General features: G+C 29.6%; 1 long non-coding RNA gene across 1 annotated transcript; it reads right to left on the bottom strand.

The window, feature by feature from the left end:
* LOC111618805 lies at positions 1 to 362 on the bottom strand. The gene is made up of 3 exons (XR_002755645.1): positions 264 to 362; positions 128 to 196; positions 1 to 57 (listed from the first exon to the last, which is right to left on the bottom strand). It is a non-coding gene; the product is annotated as an uncharacterized LOC111618805 (long non-coding RNA).
* Between the last annotated feature and the right edge of the window lie 7,042 nt (positions 363 to 7,404).

The raw sequence follows: 7,404 nt of genomic DNA, 5'->3' as shown, positions 1-7,404 counted from the left end.
GTCGGCCATAGAAATGCCCATTGGTATTCCTCGAAATCTTTTCATGAAACCTATTATCTGGATAACAAACAAGCATATTACTGCACAGAATAAAATTATTTCATTTATAGAAAATTAATAAATATACCTTAAACTTGAATAAGGGAGGAAAACTGGCAAAAGTAAATCTTCCGACGGAAATGAAATCGTCATACAGCTGAAAATGAAATTCTTTCAGTAAAGTGAATACAATCAAGGCGTACAAATAACAGAAAAATACTTACGAGTGAAGTCACTGCCGAGAGTACCCATGAAATAATAAGGATTCCAGATGTGAATAATACAGAAACAGTTGCAATTAATATTTTCAATTTATAGTCCATTTCTACAAAGATGGCCGCATATGTTAAAAAACAACTGACGTATACAAAATGTAAATATAGAATAGGGATGAAAACTTTCCATCTAACATTTATCATTTCGAATATTTCCCATATTTCTGTGTGTTTCACGAAAATACTTTCCAGTTTAGGTTTCGTTTCGAGCGTTACTCGTTTCAGTTCTTTCAAATCTGTAGTCAGTTTATTCATTCTTAAGCAAATAACCGTAAAAAGGATTGAAAACAGGAAAAGAAGAGAAACGATGTGTGCACCCCAATACATTAATCGTACAGAATGGACTATTGAACACAATAAAGCTTCGTAGTCATTCCCATTCAATTTCTTAATTGTTACAAAATATACCTTTAAAGCAATAACAACAAATAAAATCATTAAACAAAACAGAAATACAAGTCCTGCGAAGAGGTTAAACTGAGCTTTGTGCAGCAAATTGTCTTCTTCTTCACAACTGCTTTTAAGGCAATGAAGATCCAGTTTTCTGCGTTTAAGTATGCTAAATTGTAGAGCAATATATAGTGCTATACATACGTTAACGACTGAAGACAATTGCCTGTGATTCTTGTATATGTATACCAAACGAAAGCAATATAGATCCTGTCTGAATATTTGCACGAAGAAAAATACAACAATCAGCCATAGAAATAATTCTAAAACAGTTGTGTAAATTTTAAATGGAATAGAATTCTTTTTCTGTACTTTAATGCATTCACAGGGTTCAAAAATATCAATGCCAAATACTCTAACAGCAGAAGTAACAGGACTTAGTTTGTATACCGGGCATGTCTGTTGTTGATACGATTCCAAAGTGGTTTGCATAATGATTGTAGTTTGTACTTTACTGAAATCGTTTACAGCTGTTTAAAATAATATAAGTCTTGTTTAAATAAAATCTGAAAGACAGTTAGATATATAAGAAATGTTCGCTACTTACGTTGAATTGGTGAATATCAGTTAATATCAGATCACTTTCTCTAAAACTCGGTTTCTATGTAAAAAGTATTTAATCATTATTTCAATATATTAAAAATATAAAATAATACTGTACAAACATCCATTCTCTATCTTATTTGCTATTTTCTGTTAGATACAGAACAACAATGGTAGTTCATTGATTTTTTCTAGATGCATTTAATGTAATTTTTTTAAACAAAAACTGATTTATGCTGTATCCATTAATTGAATCGGAAGTATATTCGTGTGTTTATTCTGCGATATATAAAGTAATATTACTATTGGGTATTAGATTCTATCTCAAATCTTATGTATGTTATATACGTATTCTGTTATATAAATAGAAACGAGTTTCTGTTTCCTATTAGAAATATAAGTAATTTATGTTTGTTTCCGATTATTTTATTCCAACGTGTAGCTTTGAATAATTCTGTCTATCTCTTTTTCATTTGTCATTTTAAATTAATGATGTGTGCAAGTAAAAAAAGAATAAAAAGCATCGAAATAAGCGTTATCAGTGTGTCATATCAATTAGTAGTTGATCAATTAGAGAGTTTGTCTTGTTAGTTACATCAATGCAAAAGTTGAGCGAACTGCTTACGGGATGTCTTTTTAAGGGTAATTAACACCTATTTAGGCGTTAAAAACGTGGAAAAAACTTGATAAACGCCACGTAGCCAACCGGTTTTGGCAAGACTCAACCCACAACCGAACCAACAGTATTCAGAAAAAGGAACTACTTGGCCACTGGTGGGTCTGATTAGAGAAAATATGTAGAGTTAAAAAAATTTTTTGGAGTGATATCGATCGTTACTAGAGATCATTCAACAGAAACAAGAAACTTAAGTCGAAATTATCTCTCATATAACTAATTTGCGACATACGTATTATAAAATGCGTAAAGCTTAGTTCACACTGAGCGCGATTCGCTAGCGAAAGCGAAAAACAGAGCGAATAACCTTTGACGGGTTATTTGCTTTGTTTTTCGCTTTCTCTAGCGAATCGCGCTCAGTGTGTGAACTAAGCTTCAATCGGAAGGCGGAATTTAAATTTTAAATTATGTTTATTTAAAAGAAAGACAAAGTAATAATTGAATACTTCTTTCTTCGCGTACTTCTGGGATTAAAAAGATGTTAAAAATACTATATACAACTTGATTTGTTAAATAATCTAGAAATTAAATCATTAATCTCCTCATCTACAAAGACAGAAAATCGTTAAAATACGTCTACATGTAAAAAACCATTACACGACGAAATTAAAATAATAATAATAATAATAATAATAACAACAACAACAGAACCAGGGAGAAGGAATTGATTTCTTAAGACATCTCTAGTAACCGCTTTCATTTTAATACAACCAATAGGAAGATGTTTCTGGAAGAGGTAACACAGCCACATGCTAGTCACAAATATGGCATTCTACTACCCCATCGAAAGCCTTAAAAATAAAACCCAATTGTTAATAAATTAAATTCAGGAAATAAAATTGAATTTTTAACAATGTATTTTAAAAAATAACATTTATTTTTTTATATTTTATATTTTATATTTTATATTGTTAAATTTTTCAGGACAGGTAATAAGTAATTATGTAAAACAGTATATTGTTTCCATTACATATTATAAAATTTATGAATTATAAATAAACTTAATGGTTCATTAATATAAAACAATTATTACTAAATTTCGTACAGATTAAATTATTTTTCAAAAGCACTTTAATTACTTATTATTTCTAGTTTATTTAATCCATAATATTCTTCTTTATGCACGGATTTAGTATGAATAGTAAGATCTATTTGGCTTGGGTTTATAATACAGAAAAACCGAAAATTTATAGTACGTTTTATAATAAAGCAGTTTAATACGGATGGATAAGAAAAACCAATGGATGACATTTTCGTTTCTTTTTGAAACAAACTACGTTAATGGCTCGCTTATCCAGCAGTATTAATGGCGCTTTACCTGATAATGAGCCCTTAGCATTCTAAAAACAATATAATAACACAAAATGAAAGGATAGTGAATTAGACAAAGCGTCGTAATGATAATCTATTCATCAATTATAGGAGTAAATTTCAAAATTTCAATCATTAACCTTAAGAAAGTTGATTCTTCTTCTACAGATTAAATCTTCGGGCATAAATACAATGTGTATTTAATCGTATAAAAATAAATAGAGAATCAAAATTTTAATATTTGATTGCTTTTTCAAGACTTTACTAGAAATTTTGACATAATTTTTGATAGTACATCTGGCTTGTTGCTAGCATGCACAGTACTGTGATAAGAAGCTTATTATTAATAAAATTAAAATCTTTAATAGTTTTAAATCTAATTTACTTTATTGGCTTTTAAGAAAACCATTCGCTATAACTAATAGAAAGAATGTTTGCTTTATTGTATTATTGTTTGTTATGCATTATTCATTATCGAAATTAATAGGAAAATTTAAATTTATGACAGTATCTAGAATGCTGCTTTTAGAAAACTATTTATGTTTGACATAAAAATATGATGGATTAATTAAACTAATGTAATCAAGTAATATACTGATTATGAGAAATAATTTATTCTGTACGAAATTTATTAATGCCTGTTTTATATTAATGAACCATTAAACTTATTTATAAGGCTAACTAGGAATTTTATAACATATAAGTACACTATGCACTGTTTACATAATTACTCATTATCTGTGCCGGAAATTTAACAACATAAAATATGAATAAACCAGCAACGAGTTGCCTAACTTTCCCGGCAACGTTTAAAATTTTGGTGCGCCATCTGTTATCATATTTTATGTAAAAGCTTTTTATATTTTTAAATATTATAAAATGACAAAAAGCTTAATTTTCAAGACTGAAATAGGTTTTATAAAAAAAAAATTTAAATGCAAATAACCGATAAAATCGTCATAAGTCTGATCTTACTGGAAATGCAACACGCGACCACCTTTATCTCCCTATCCAGTTGATATTTTACCACAAAAATTTACTAGCATCAATTCTCTTAATAAACAAACCTTGAGGCAAAATGTCAAAAATTTTCGACAAAAACAGGTGAGTTATTTAGCTTCAAATAGGGTGAACAAAATCGTTCTACATGCCCACACTATCCTCGAATTTTTTGCATTTCTGGACGTTTCATTGTCCTCTGAGTTCGAAAATACAGTATAAAAATCTTGAAGGCGGAGGTCATTTTTTGACCGATAGATATACTTTCCCTGTTATATATAACAGAACCGGGAAAGTAATAATATAAAAGTTCGTAAATACTGTACGTTAATATTTTTTATGTGGGATTACTAAATGTGGTTTTGTGTTTCCGCGGATGTGAATATTTCCTTAAATCTCATTAGATTGTGTTCATAAAATAAGACAATACAATACTTATAACATCTTCTAAAATGTATCTCAAGAAGACTTTCTGTGGGAAACTGGCCTTATCTCGATGCTAGACGCGTGAACAGGGCCAAAAAAGGTGAGAATGATGCAGGTAAAATTTTCCGTGCTCGAAATTCTGGACGGTTTGGATATCATCCCACATTTTATGTGTGTTTTTCACGCGCCAATTAAATGTAGAAAGATAGTGCTAAAAATTATAGTCCGAAACGGGATAATAAAGTGCTCCAACTTTTACTTTTAAACAAATAATTTACAGTATTTATTTGGAGCACATGTAAACTTTATCCCCGTCTCCGGCTACCCTGAACATGAACGAAACCTACAAGATTTCACATGGCCTGCCCGTTTGTTAAGTCTTTCCTGTGATTTTATCCACTTGGCCATTAGTTAACGGATTAACAAAGATATTTCCGGTTATTAACACACGATGGTTATATTTGTAATGAAATTCAGTGTAGAAGTAATGGTATAAAAGTTAAAAAATAATTTGGGTCGTATAATCCACCAATCCTGGAGCACCATTCTAGATGACGATTATAAAAAAGCATAGTCTCTACACCATAATTCTGTTGAATTGTGAAAATTTGAACCTTGATGTGAGTCCTTTTGGTTTTCATATGTAATGTTTTAGTTTTTAATAATTTACAACCTTTATTTATTATATTCTAATTTATTTATACAGTGAAATGTTTAAATCATTAATTAATTATACAAAGAGAAAAATACNAAATCAAACTAATGTTTGGTATAAAGTGTCAATTATAGAATCTCGTCTGATTGGAATTTTACGAAAATTAATTTTAAGACGTAGTCTGTCCGAAAAAATACAGTACGAACGTTAGCTTGATATGAACAGTCAACACCTAATGTTACAAAATATAATCCATAATGTAAAATTCTTTTTAGAGTATTATTATTGCAATTTCATGTTTACTAATTTAAGCTGTCAGCAAGAGAAACATTAGTAGAAGAAACAAGACATGTCTTATCCTTTCGCATAACACCACTCAACTGAATCATCGAAGAGAAAACAGAATACAGAGAACTCACAACCTGAATTAGTAATTTACATGATTTAAGAAATTAATTTAATATATCAGAAAATATTTTTCTGTCTTCTACATTACCTTAGTTATAAAATTCTTCTTGATGTAAATAAAGTCGGCCATAGAAATGCCTATTGGTATTCCTCGAAATCTTTTCATGAAACCTATTGTCTGGATAACAAACAAGCATATTACTGCACAGAATAAAATTATTTCATTTATAGAAAATAAATATACCTTAAACTTGAATAAGGGAGGAAAACTGGCAAAAGAAAATCTTCCGACGGAAATGAAATCGTCATACAGCTGAAAATGAAATTCTTTCAGTAAAGTGAACACAATCAAGGCGTACAAATAACAGAAAAATACTTACGAGTGAAGTCACTGCCGAGAGTACCCATGAAATAATAAGGATTCCAGATGTGAATAATAAAGAAACAGTTGCAATTAATATTTTCAATTTATAGTCCATTTCCACAAAGATGGCCGCATAAGTTAAAAAGCAACTGACGTATACAAAATGTAAATATAGAATAGGGATGAAAACTTTCCATCTAACATTTAGCATTTCGAATATTTCCCATATTTCTGTATGCTTTGCAAAAATATTTTCTAGTTTAAGTTTCGTTTCAGGTGTTACATGGTTTAATTCTATCAAATCCGCACTTAGTTTTTTCATTCGCAACCAAACAAATATCACGAGTAACACAAAAAGAAAAAGAATTGAGACGATGTGTGCAGCCCAATACATTAATCGTACCGATTGAATAATCGAACAAAACAGAGCTTCGTAATCATTACCATTTAATATTTTAATTGTTATAAAATAAACTTTTAAAGCAATAACAACAAAGAAAGCCATTAAACAGAATAGAAATACAAATCCTATGAATAAGTAAAACTCAGCTTTATGCAGCAATTTGTCTTCTTCTTCACAACTGCTTTTAAGGCAATGAAGATCCAGTTTTCTGCGTTTAAGTATGCTAAATTGTAGAGCAATATATAGTGCTATACATACGTTAACGACTGAAGACAATTGCCTATGATCCTTGTATATGTATACTAAACGAATGCAATATAGATCCTCTCTGAATATTTGCACGAAGAAAAATACAACAATCAGCCATAGAAATAATTCTAAAACAGTTGTGTAAATTTTAAATGGAATAGAATTCTTTTTCTGTACTTTAATGCATTCACAGGGTTCAAAAATATCAATGCCAAATACTCTAACAGCAGAAGTAACAGGACTTAGTTTGTATACCGGGCATGTCTGTTGTTGATACGATTACAAAGTGGTTTGCATAATGATTGTAGTTTGTTCTTTACTGAAATCGTTTACAGCTGTTTAAAATAATATAAGTCTTGTTTAAATAAAATCTGAAAGACAGTTAAATATATAAGAAATGTTCGCTACTTACGTTGAATTGGTGAATATCAGTTAATATCAGATCACTTCCTCTAAAACTCGGTTTCTATGTAAAGAGTATTTTATTATTACCTTGTTCAATATATTAAAAATATGAAATAATACTGTACAAGCATCCATTCTCTATCGTATTTGCTATTTTCTGTTAGATACCGAACAATAATGGTAGTTCATCGATTTTTTCTA

This window comes from Centruroides sculpturatus, unplaced genomic scaffold, assembly GCF_000671375.1.
Source record: "Centruroides sculpturatus isolate CEXI.00-Female unplaced genomic scaffold, Cexi_2.0 scaffold13, whole genome shotgun sequence".
Lineage (NCBI taxonomy): Eukaryota > Metazoa > Arthropoda > Arachnida > Scorpiones > Buthidae > Centruroides > Centruroides sculpturatus.
Note: the sequence above shows the minus strand (reverse complement) of the source record. Positions and strands in the feature narration are given on the sequence as shown.